Source organism: Piliocolobus tephrosceles, chromosome 2, assembly GCF_002776525.5.
Source record: "Piliocolobus tephrosceles isolate RC106 chromosome 2, ASM277652v3, whole genome shotgun sequence".
NCBI lineage: Eukaryota > Metazoa > Chordata > Mammalia > Primates > Cercopithecidae > Piliocolobus > Piliocolobus tephrosceles.
The window spans coordinates 161461259-161474116 of record NC_045435.1 but is presented as its reverse complement, the minus strand read 5'-3'; the positions used below and the strand labels follow the sequence as shown (position 1 = coordinate 161474116).

General features: G+C 37.3%; 1 protein-coding gene across 1 annotated transcript in view; it reads right to left on the bottom strand.

Annotated features, from left to right (window-relative positions):
* The window catches only part of MRPS22 (mitochondrial ribosomal protein S22), a 325472-nt gene that overhangs the window by 257450 nt on the left and 55164 nt on the right, over positions 1–12858 (bottom strand). The gene's annotated exons all lie outside the window — the stretch shown is intronic.

Below are 12858 nucleotides of genomic sequence, written 5' to 3'. Positions count from 1 at the left end.
TAGGTTACCAAAATAAATGTGCAGTTTTGCTCCTACACTTGCCTACCCGCTGGTTCTCTTGTGCCCGCTAGGCTGGTCTTAGAAAAACAAATCATTTAGGTTTAAGTCTAACAAAATATGTGCAAGATCTATGAGGAAAACTACAAAACTCTGATGAAAGAAATCAAAGATCTTTTAAAAATAAATAGCTATTCCATCTTCATGGATAGAAAGACACCACTATCAAGGTGTCAGTTCTTCCCAACCTGATCTATAGTTTCAACACAATCCCAGTCAAAATCCCAGCAGGTTATTCTATGGATATCAACAAAATGATTTTAAGGTTTATATGCAAAGGCAAAAGACCCAGAATAGCCAGCACAATGTGGAAGAAGAACAAAGTCCAAGAAGTAACACTAACTTCAAGGACTTACTATGCAGCTACAGCAATCAAGACAGTGTGGTATTGGTAAAAGAACAGACACATGGATCAGTGGAACAGAAAGGAGAGCCCAGAAATAAACCCACATAAATACATTCAATTCATCTTTGACAAAGAAACAAGAAGAATTCAATGGAGAAAGGACAGTCTTTTCAGCAGATAGTGCTGCAATAACTAGACATCTACAAATAAAAAAAAAAATTGATCTGGAATGATATGGCAGTGCCATGGAGCCTCAGTTGGCCTCTATAGATAGCTAGTCTCTTGCTGTCCCTGCCAGCAGACCACTCTGTCTCCTACAGGGCATGCATGTGCAGGATCAGGGGATATGTGTGATCAGTGGCTGCAGCCTAGAAAGATGGCAGAGCAAGAGCTAAGAAAAAAAAAATTCCCTTTGATTCCAGAATATCTCCTGAAAACGATGGAGGCTTATCAAGCCCTCAAAGCCATCCAGGCAAAGTAGGCACTTCTAGCAAAGAATGAGCAGAGGTAAGGAAAAAGACTCAGGGTTAAGCAACTGGAATTGGTCCCACAAATTCCTAGCAGCAGAAATGTGACAGGGTGCATCTCCTAGGACTAGAAGTGAAGCCTCATGCCTTAGAATTGCCAGATAAACTTTTCTTGGCCTCTGTTGTACACATCCAAAGGATTAATGGGGTGAGTTCACTGGTGCAGAGGAACACTGCAAGAGTTCTGAAGACTTTCTGTGGTGTCTGTCAAAGTCACTCCCCAGAGCCTAAAAGTGAAATTTATGTGATTTGGGGATTTCCAAATCTGAAGTCTGTCCAGGAACTCATTTTGAAATGTGTACAAGCCAAGGTTAAGAATAAAACCATCCCTCCATCAGACAATATAGCAACTGAGGAGCACCTGAGGAGGTTTGGTGTCATTTGCTTGGAAGACCTCCTTCATGAAATGGCCTTCCCTGGGAAGAATTTCCAAGAGATCTCAAGGTTCTTGTGCACTTTCTACCTCTCAATGGCCCATCATGCTACCAATAATAGAGTGGACTTCTTCAAGGATGTGGGTTCACCTGGTTATCAGGGTGAGCACATCAATCAGCTCATCCTCCAACTGAAATAGACCCAGAGTTTCTGAAAGCACAGTGCATTGGAAGCACATGTTTTTGTTTTTTGAAATTATCAAGTATCTTGAAAGATTATTTTCTGCTCTGTCTTCAAAAACTGGAAGGGAAGGGCCAGAGAAAAGGTAGTAGGTTGTATTCATAGCAGTCACCTCTCATCACAGTCCAGTTCCAAGGAAAATGTCCAGTATTTTCCAAGTTGACTGCTGCCTCCTCTGAAATCAGCACATGCTATGGAGGAAGGAGTCTTGCTTTGTCTCATCTTCTACCCTAGGGTTTAATGTGGGTGAATAAATAACTCAAGCATTTGTACAAGGACCCCTAAAACTCCTGCAGCAGTGGACCAAGCCCAGGGGCATACTTAAACTGGGGAGTCCTGGGGCCTTATTTTGAAAAGACTTGAAATACAATTATGAAGACAAGCACAAAAGCAAGTGTTTACTTGTCCCCACTGTGAATCCAACTTTTCCATGTTCCAACTTTTCAGTTATGGCTTTGCGAGTTCTCAGGCTTGCCTGGCTCTAAGTCTATCTGGTGGCTTTTTAATCGTAGCCTGCAACTGGCTTAGTCCTTTTTGCTGGCTCAGGATTTGAGAATGAAGGGTCCCTTCACCAAGAAAACATGCAAAATTTTGCTTGCAGTTTTATGATGTTCACAAACCCTTCTCCTCAGGGACCTTATATGAGGGAGTCCTGCTCTTATCAGGATTGGTCACCCAGGCCTTGATCTTGCTAGTCTCTGGTTACCAAGATAGCTTCTTCCCTTCAGAGTGGCATGTTGTGTTGCCCTCTGCACCATCTATAACACTGGGAAATGCCCACCATTATTCCCCCTGGGCTTCAGGATGGAATTTTGGTTTCCCTGATGATTATCCCTCTCCTTAAAACACAGATCTGGAAGGAATGAATCATTTTCTTGGTTTGCATAGATGAAATTAGCTCTATTTGGCTTCCTAGGCCCCAGGCAGGCAGCTTAATTGACCTTTTCCTTGCATATTCTAGACTCCAGAAGCATTGCCGTCTGTCTTGCCGGTAATGATATAGTAGTCCAGCAACAGAGCTTCCAGGAATTTTAATCTTGAAAAAGGGGTCTGATACTGCTCGTATTTTTTTGACCAATATCCACCTCTATTAAATGGGCCTTCCCTCTATTCCATTCACTTAGTTGCCTCTGCTTGCCATCAGAGCAACTGGTAAGGATGCTTCAAATCTAGATTAAATTTGAAAATATGCTTGACCATTGTGTTTCCTGGTCCTTTCAGATCAGCTTGCTGCAATTTTGGTTCATGGAGCCCTCAAATATAGTTGTGAAATTAAGTTAGAGGTATAACAATGCCTTAAAATGTGCCAGGTTATGAGGTAATTAGGTTGGTTGGCTCCAGAGTTAAACTGCCAGGAACAGATGTTACTCTTATACTATAAAACACTATGAAATCAGGTTACTTTCAAATGATGTATCACAAAGTCATGGGAGAGAGGGAAGCAGTTGTGAGTATGGAAGCCCAGGACTTACATCACAGCTCTGTCTTGGTTTTTTTAGAGACAAGGTCTCACTCCATTGCCCAGGCTAGAGTGCAGGGGCATGATCATATCCCAGCTCTGTCTCATACTAAATATGAGAACAGTGTTTCCACTCTTGCCTGTAAAATGGAGCTAATATCCTCTAGTCTGTCTCCCTTACTTGGTGGTTAAATGGATTAAGCAAAATAATAGTTTGTAATCTATAATTCCATATAAATAAAAGAGGTTATCATTTAAAAAAATCTATCAAGCCATGAAAAGACATGGAGGAAACCTAAATGCATATTGCTAAGTAAAAGAAGCCAGTCTGAGGAAGCCACCTACTGTTTGATTCTACCTATGTGACACTCTGGAAAAGGCACACTATAAAAACAGTAAAAATATCAATTGTTGCCAAGGGGAAGGGAAAGGAGAGAGAGATGAACAGTTGGAGCACAGTGGATTTTTAGAGCAATGAAACTATTCCAAATAATACTGTAATGGTAAATATATGACATTGTGCATTTGTCAAAACCCACAGAACTGCATAACAAAAAGTGAACCCTAATGTAAAAAATAAACTTCAGTTAATAATCCATCAATAATGGTTCATCAATTGTAACAAGCATACCATGTTAAAGCAAGATGTTCATAATAGGGGAAACTCTGAAGGGAGGGTAGATATGGGTACTCTGTACTATCTGCATAATCGTTCTATAAATCTATAATGTTCCTAAAATAATTAAGTCTACTAATATCAAAAAATTACTTATATATGTAAAAGTAAAATCAAAACAGATGTCAGATTATAATTTAAAATTCTTTAACTAAAGTTGGGAAGAAGAGGGGTAAAAAAAAAATGGCCAGTAGTAGAAGTACATTAATTTCCTTTTCTTTAATAGCTGGTGGGAAAAAAATCAGTTAAAGTAAACAAATCAATAAATAAAGTTATAAATATATCTAAAAGCACTAAGATAAACGTCAATTATGACAATACAACCTGCTAGAAATCATACCTATATAATAGGAGAGGAAGAAGAGGATGTGGGGGGAAAAAGAATAATTTCATTATTGCTCGTAGTGGAAAATGAATAGATGCTGTCTACTGAAATAGATGACTAAAACTATTCTATAAAATAATAACTATAACCAGAACAAAATTACACACTTTTTTAATTCTTAAAAAAAATCCAATGAATAAAGAAAACTAAGCAGATCACACAGAGAAATTGTTTTAACATAACATGTCAGAACTAGGTCCAAATATATTCATTGTTAGCAACTTAAGTAAACAGGCTAAACTCACCTGTTTAAAACAAAAAGACGTTCAGATTGGATCTTAAACCCAAATGCAACTCTTGTTTTATATTTAAGAGTCACCTCAAATCAAAATAATTAAAAAATGCTAAAAAATAAAATAAGCAATGGTATACTAAGTTAAAAAAACAAAAAAGATATCAATTGATTGAACAACCAACTTTAATTCACAGTAAAAGTATTACATTAAAAAAAGAAGGCTCCTTCACAATGTAGAAAAGTGTAGTTCATCATGATGATTTAACCAGTACAAATATCTATGCATCAAAAAATACACTATCAACGTTAATAAAATAAAACCTTCAAGAGAAACAGAAACATGTTAGAAGCTGAAGATTCTATTCATTTTTACATTTTGTTGTCATGATAGATCACGAAAAATAATTAAGAATATAAAAGACATTAAAAACATAATAAAGAAAATCTAATTAATATATATCAAACAACATATCTGAAAATAGATAATATTCCTTCTTTTCACACATCCTTGCCGATTCTCAAAAACTGAACAAATGTTAGGTCTAAAAATATTTTTTAAGTTCCAAAATCTAACAATAAAACAGAAAATACACATGCCACAATGCATTTAAACTAGAAATTAATGACATCATCAGAAAATAAAACCCCTACTCCCATCAGGATACTTATAAGAACTTTTTTTTTTTTTTTTTTTTTTTAGACGGAGTCTCGCTCTGTCGCCCGGGCTGGAGTGCAGTGGCCGGATCTCAGCTCACTACAAGCTCCGCCTCCCGGGTTCACGCCATTCTCCTGCCTCAGCCTTCTGAGTAGCTGGGACTACAGGCGCCCGCCACCTCGCCCTGCTAGTTTTTTGTATTTTTTAGTAGAGACGGGGTTTCACCGTGTTAGCCAGGATGGTCTCGATCTCCTGACCTCGTGATCCGCCCGTCTCGGCCTCCCAAAGTGCTGGGATTACAGGCTTGAGCCACCGCGCCCGGCCCTTATAAGAACTTTTAAGAGACAACATAAGCAGTGCTCAGAGGAAAATTCACAACCTTAAATATTTATCTTAATAAATAAGCAAGAATAAAAGTAAATAATGCGGCAAGTTAAAATTGAAACATAGAAGGGCAGGCACGGTGGCTCACACCTGTAATCCCAGCACTTTGGGACGCCAAGGCGAGCAGATCACAAGGTCAGGAGATCGAGATCATTCTGGCTAACACGGTGAAACCCCATCTCTACTGAAAATACAAAAAATTAGCTGGGCGTGGTGGTGGACGCCTGTAGTTCCAGCTACTCAGAAGGCTGAGGCAGGAGAATGGCGTGAACCCGGGAGGCGGAGCTTGTAGTGAGCGGAGATCAGGCCACTGCACTGCAGCCTGGGCGAGAGAGTGAGACTCTGTCTCAAAAAAAAAATAGAAAATAGTAGTATAATAAATCTAAAAGCTGACTGAAAAAGTAAAAGCTCTCAATGGCACTTATGTATCAAGCACTATTGCAATAGATGCTTTGTGAATATTAATTTTTTAATTTTATCTTGTATTGATACATAATAGATGTAAATATTTAGGGGATACATGTGATAATTTAAAAATGGATATAATTTGTAAAGATCAAATCAGTGTAATTGTAATATCCATTATATTAAATATCTGTCTTCTCATTATTCTTTAAACATTCAAATTATTCTCTTCTAGCTATTTTGAAATATGTGACAGATTATTGTAAGCTATAGTCACCATACTGATCTATCAAACACTAGGTCTGATTTCTTCTATCAAACTATATACATACATACCCATTAATCAACCTCTCTTCATCCCCTCCTTCCCTACACCCTTCCCAGCCTCTAGTAACCGCCAATCTACTCTCTATCATAAAAGAATCACTTTTTAAAACTCCCACATATGAGTTAGAAGATGAGATATTTGTTTTTCTCTGTCTGGGTTACTTCCCTTAACATAATAACCATCCATAGTCCCATTCCATATTGCTGCAAATGACAGGATTTCTTTATTTTTATGGCTGAACAATATTCCCCTATGTATACACACTACATTGTCTTTATCCATTCCTCCATTGATGAGCACTGCTGTCGATGCTTTGTGAATATTAATTTGTTAATTTTATTTTTATTTAATTTTATTAAATTTTTTAATTTTAATTTTATTTTTATTTGGTACATTTTCTTTTTTTATTATTATTATACTTTATGTTCTAGGGTACATGTGCACAATGTGCAGGTTTGTTACATATGTATACATGTGCCATGACGGTGTGCTGCATCCATTAACTCGTCATTTACATTAGGTATATCTCCTAATGCTATCCCTCCCCCCTCCCCCCACCCCACAACAGGCCCCAGTGTGTGATGTTCCCCTTCCTGTGTCCAAGTGATCTCATTGTTCAATTCCCACCTATGAGTGAGCACATGCAGTGTTTGGTTTTCTGTTCTTGTGATAGTTTGCTGAGAATGATGGTTTCCAGCTACATCCATGTCCCCACAAAGGACACGAACTCATCATTTTTTATGGCTGCATAGTACTGCATTGTGTATATGTGCCACATTTTCTTAATCCAGTCTGTCACTGATGGACATTTGGGTTGGTTCCACGTCTTTGCTATTGTGAATAGTGCCACAATAAACACACATGTGCATGTGTTTTTATAGCAGCATGATTTATAATCCTTTGGGTATATACCCAGTAATGGGATGGCTAGGTCAAACGGTATTTCTAGTTCTAGATCCTTGAGGAATCACCACACTGTCTCCCACAATAGTTGAACTAGTTTACAGTCCCACCAACAGTGTAAAAGTGTTTCTATTTCTCCACATCCTCTCCAGTACCTGTTGTTTCCTGACTTTTCAATGATTGCCATTCTAACTGGTGTGAGTTGGTATCTCACTGTGGTTTTCATTTGCATTTCTCTGATGGCTAGTGATGATGAGGATTTTTTTCATGTGTCTGTTGGCTGTGTAAATGTTGTCTTTTGAGAAATGTCTGTTCATATCCTGTGCCCGCTTTTTGATGAGGTTGTTTTTTCTTGTAAACTTGTTTGAGTTCTTTGTAGGTTCTGGATATCAGCCCTTTGTCAGATGAGTAGATTGCAAAAATTTTCTCTCATTCTGTAGGTTGCCTGTTCACTCTGATGATAGTTTCTTTTGTTATGCAGAAGCTCTTTAGTTTTCCCATTTGTCTATTTTGGCTTTTTTTACCATTGCTTTTGGTGTTTTAGACATGAAGTCCTTGCCCATGCCTATGTCCTGAATGGTATTGCCTAGGTTTTCTTCTAGGGTTTTTATGGTTTTAAGTCTAACATTTAAGTCTTCAATCCATCTTGAATTAATTTTTGTATAAGCAGTAAGGAAGAGATCCAGTTTCAGCTTTCTACTTATGGCTACCCAGTTTTCCCAGCATCATTTATTAAATAGGGAATCCTTTCCCCATTTCTTGCTTTTGTCAGGTTTGTCAAAGATCAGATGGTTGTAGATGTGTGGTATTATTTCTGAGGGCTCTGTTCTGTTCCATTGGTCTATATCTCTGTTTTGGTACCAGTACCATGCAGTTTTGGTTACTGTGGCTTTGTAGTATAGTTTGAAGTCAGGCAGTATGATGCCTCCAGCTTTGTTCTTTTGACTTAGGATTGCCTCGGCAATGTGGGCTCTTTTTTGGTTCCATATGAACTTTAAAGTAGTTTTTTCCAATTCCATGAAGAAAGTCATTGGTAGCTTAATGGGGATGGCATTGAATCTATAAATTACCTTGGGCAGTATGGCCATTTTCATGATATTGATTCTTCCTAAACATGAGCATGGAATGTTCTTCCATTTGTTTGTGTCCTCTTTTATTTCATTGAGGAGTGGTTTGTAGTTCTCCTTGAAGAGGTCCTTCACATCCCTTGTAAGTTGGATTCCTAGGTATTTTATTCTCTTTGAAGCAATTGTGAATGGGAGTTCATTCATGATTTGACTCTCCGTTTGTCTGTTATTGGTGTATAGGAACGCTTGTGATTTTTGCACATTGATTTTTTATCCTGAGACTTTGCTGAAGTGTCTTATCAGCTTAAGGAGATTTGGGGCTGAGACAATGGGGTTTTCTAAATATACAATCATGTCACCTGCAAAGAGGGACAATTTGACTTCCTCTTTTCCTAGCTGAGTACCCTTTATTTCTTTCTCTTGCCTGATTGCCCTGGCCACAACTTCCAATACCATGTTGAATAGGAGTGGTGAGAGAGGGCATCCTTGTCTTGTGCAAGTTTTTAAGGGGAATGCTTCCAGTTTTTGTCCATTCAGTATGATATTGGCTGTGGGTTTGTCATAAATAGCTCTTATGATTTTGAGATACGTTCCATCAACACTGAATTTATTGAGAGTTTTTAGCATGAAGGGCTGTTGAATTTTGTCAAAGGCCTTTTCTGCATCTATTGAGATAATCATGTGGTTTTTGTCTTTGGTTCTGTTTATATGCTGGATTATGTTTATTGATTTCCGTATGTTGAACCAGCCTTGCATCCCAGGGATGAAGCCCACTTGATCATGGTCGGTAAGCTTTTTGATGTGCTGCTGGATTCAGTCTGCCAGTATTTTATTGAGGATTTTCACATCGATGTTCATCAGGGATATTGGTCTAAAATTCTCTTTTTTTGTTGTGTCTCTCCCAAGCTTTGGTATCAGGATGCTGTTGGCCTCATAAAATGAGTTAGGAAGGATTCCCTCTTTTTCTATTGATTGGAATAGTTTCAGAAGGAATGGTACCAGCTCCTCCTTGTACCTCTGGTAGAATTCAGCTGTGAATCCATCTGGACTTTTTTTGGTTGGTAGGCTATTAATTATTGCCTCAATTTCAGAGCCTGCTCTTGGTCTATTCAGGGATTCAACTTCTTCCTGGTTTAGTCTTGGGAGAGTGTATGTGTCCAGGAATTTATCCATTTCTTCTAGGTTTTCTAGTTTATTTGCGTAGAGGTGTTTGTAGTATTCTCTGATGGTAGTTTGTATTTCTGTGGGGTCGGTGGTGATATCCCCTTTACGATTTTTTATTGCATCTATTTGATTCTTCTCTCTTTTCTTCTTTATTAGTCTTGCTAGCAGTCTATCTATTTTGTTGATCCTTTCAAAAAACCAGCTTCTGGACTCATTGATTTTTTGAAGGGTTTTTTATGCCTCTATCTCCTTCAGTTCAGCTCTAATCTTAGTTATTTCTTGCCTTCTGCTAGCTTTTGAATGTGTTTGTTCTTGCTTCTCTAGTTCTTTTCATTGTGATGTTAGGGTGTCAGTTTTAGATCTTTCCTGCTTTCTCTTGTGGGCATTTAGTGCTATAAATTTCCCTCTACACACTGCTTTAAATGTGTCCCAGAGATTCTGGTATGTTTTATCTTTGTTCTCATTGGTTTCAAAGAACATCTCTATTTCTGCCTTCATTTCTCTATGTACCCAGTAGTCATTCAGGAGCAGGTTGTTCAGTTTCCATGTAGTTGAGCGGTTTTGATTGAGTTTCTTAGTCCTGAGTTCTAGTTTGATTGCACTGTGGTCTGAGAGACAGTTTGTTATAATTTCTGTTCTTTCACATTTGCTGAGGAGTGTTTTACTTCCAACTATGTGGTCAATTTTGGAATAAGTGCGATGTGGTGCTGAGAAGAATGTACGTTCTGTTGATTTGGGGTGGAGAGTTCTGTAGATGTCTATTAGGTCCACTTGGTGCAGAGTTGAGTTCAATTCCTGGATATCCTTAACTTTCTGTCTCATTGATCTGTCTAATGTTGACAGTGGGATGTTAACATCTCCCATTATTTTTTTATGATAAAATTTTTAAATTTAAATTTTATTTTTATTTGGTACATTTTCAACTATTTTCTCATTACATAGGTTTTTCTAACACTTTCATCTACTCTTCACCTTTTGGGATTTCAAAAGGCAAATATTTATTTATTTTATATATATGGAAATATTTTATTTCCATATTTTGGCTATTATGAATAGTGCTGCAATAAACATAGGAGTGTTAATATCTCTAATATATTTATTTCCTTTCTTTTGGATACATACCCAGTAGTGGAATTGCTGGATCATATAGTAGTTCTTAGTTTTTTAAGGAACCTCCATACAGTTTTCCATAGTGGCTGCATCAATATATACTCACAAAAACAGTGTATGAGGGTCCCCATTATTCAAATACTCAACAACATTTCCTATTCCCTTTTTATAAAAGCCATTTTAACTGGGGTGAGGTGATATCTCATTGTGATTTTGATTTGCATTACCCTGATGATTAACGATGTTGAACATCTTTCATGAACTCTTTGGCCACTGGTATGTCTTCTTTTGAGAAAAGCCTATTCATGTCCTTTGCCTACTTTTTAATGAGTTTTTTTAACTGATGAGTTTCTTGTATATTCTGAATATTTGTCCCTTGTCAGACGAATAGTTTGCAATATTTTCTCCCATTCAATGGGTTGTCTCTTCAGTCTATTGGTTGTTACCTTTGCTGTGCAAAAGCTTTTTAGTTTCATAGAGTGCCATTTGTCTATTTTTGTTTTGGTTGCCTGTTCTCTTGAGGTCTTAACCATAAGATCTTTGCCTAGACCAATGTTCTAAAATATTTTCCCTGTTTTCTTCTAGTAGTTTTACAGTTTCAGATCTTACAATTAAGTATTTAATCTATCTTGAGTTGACATTTTATATGATGAAATATAGGGGTCTAGTTTCATCCTTTTGCAAATAAATGTCAGATTTTCCCAGGACCATTTTTTGAAGAAAGTGTCCTCTCCTCAATGTATGTTCTTGGTTGCCTTTGTTGAAAATCCATTAGCTGTAAATATGTTAATTTATTTCTGGGTTCTCTGTTCTTTCCATTGGTCTGTGTGCCTGTCTTTATACCTATACAATGCTATTTTGGTTACTATAGACTTGTATGTATTTATAAGTTGGGTAGGGTGATGCCTCCAACTTTGTTGTTTTTGCTCAGGATTGCTTTGGCTATTAAAGATATTTTTTGGTTCTATACAAATTTTAGGATTTTTTTCTATTTCTGTGAAAAATGACATTGGCATTTTGATAGGGAACACATTGAATCTGTAGACTGCTTTGGGCAGCATGGTCATTTTAGCAATATCAATTCTTCTAATCCATGAGTATGGAATGTCTTTCCATTTGTTTCTGTCTTCTTCAATTTCTTTCATCAACTTTCTATAGTTTTCCTAGTAGAGGTCTTTCACCTCTTGCTGAGAATGGGGCATTAAAGTCCCCCACTGTTATTATATTGTAGTCTATCTTTCTCTTTAAATTCAATACTATTTGTCTTATGAATCTGGGTGCTCCAGTATTCAGGTGCACAGATATCTGGAATTTTCACTTCCTCCTGCTGGATTGATCCCTTTATCATTATATAATACATCTTTTGTCTTTTTTTACTGTTCTTAACTTGAAGTCTGTTTCGTCTAATACAAGTATAGCGACTCCTACTTGCTGTTGGTTTCTGTTTGCATGGAATATCTTTTTTTTTGGGGGGGGGACGGAATTTCGCTCTTGTTGCCCAGGCTGGAGTGCAATGGCACAATCTCGGCTCACCGCAACCTCTGCCTTACAGGTTCAAGCAATTCTCCTGCCTCTGCCTCCTGAGTAGCTGGGATTAAGGCATGTAACACCACACCCAGCTAATTTTGTATTTTTAGTAGAGATGGGGTTTCTCTGTGTTGAGGCTGGTCTCAAACTCCCGACCTCAGGTGATCTGCCCACCTCGGCCTCCCAAAATGTTGGGATTACAGGTGTGAGCCACTGCGCCCAGCTAGAATATCTTTTTGAATGCCTTTACTTTCAGTCTATACGTGTCTTTATAGGTAAGATGAGTTTCTTGAAGGCAGAATATAGTTGGGTTGTGGGTTTGGTTCTTGTTTTTGTTTTTGTTTGTTCTGCCATTCAGCCAGTCTATACCTTTTCACTGGAAAGTTTAATCCATTTATTGATATATGATGACCTACTCCTGTCATTTTACCAATTGACAATTTGGTTGTTTCATACATCCCTTGTCCCTTTCTTTCTTATCTTGTTTATCGTTGTGGTTTGGTGGTTTCTTATATTAGTAAATTTGAATTCTTTCTCTTCCTTATTTGTATGATTGTTCTACCAGCTCACTGTACCCTTTCATGTGTTTTCATGGTAGTAATATCATCTTTTCACTTCCAGGTGTAGAAATCTCTTAAGCATTTCTTGTATGACCAGTTTAATGGTGATAAATTCCCTCAGCTTTTGCTTGTCTGGGAAAGACTTTATCTCTCCTTCATTTGTGAATGATAACTTTGCAGAGTATAAGTTTTCTTGGCTGACAGGTTTTTTTTTTTTTTTCATCACTTTGAATATATCATTTCATTATCTTCTGGCCTATAAGGTTTCTACTGAGATCTGCTGTTAGTCTGGTATGAGTTCCTTTATAAGCAAATAAATACTTTTCTCTTGCTAATTTTAGGATTATCTCTTTTACTTTTGATAGTTTGACTCTGAAGTGCCATGTAGAATACCTTTTTGTTTTTTTTTTTTATTTTTATTTTTATTTTATTTTTTTAATTATACTTTAAGTTCT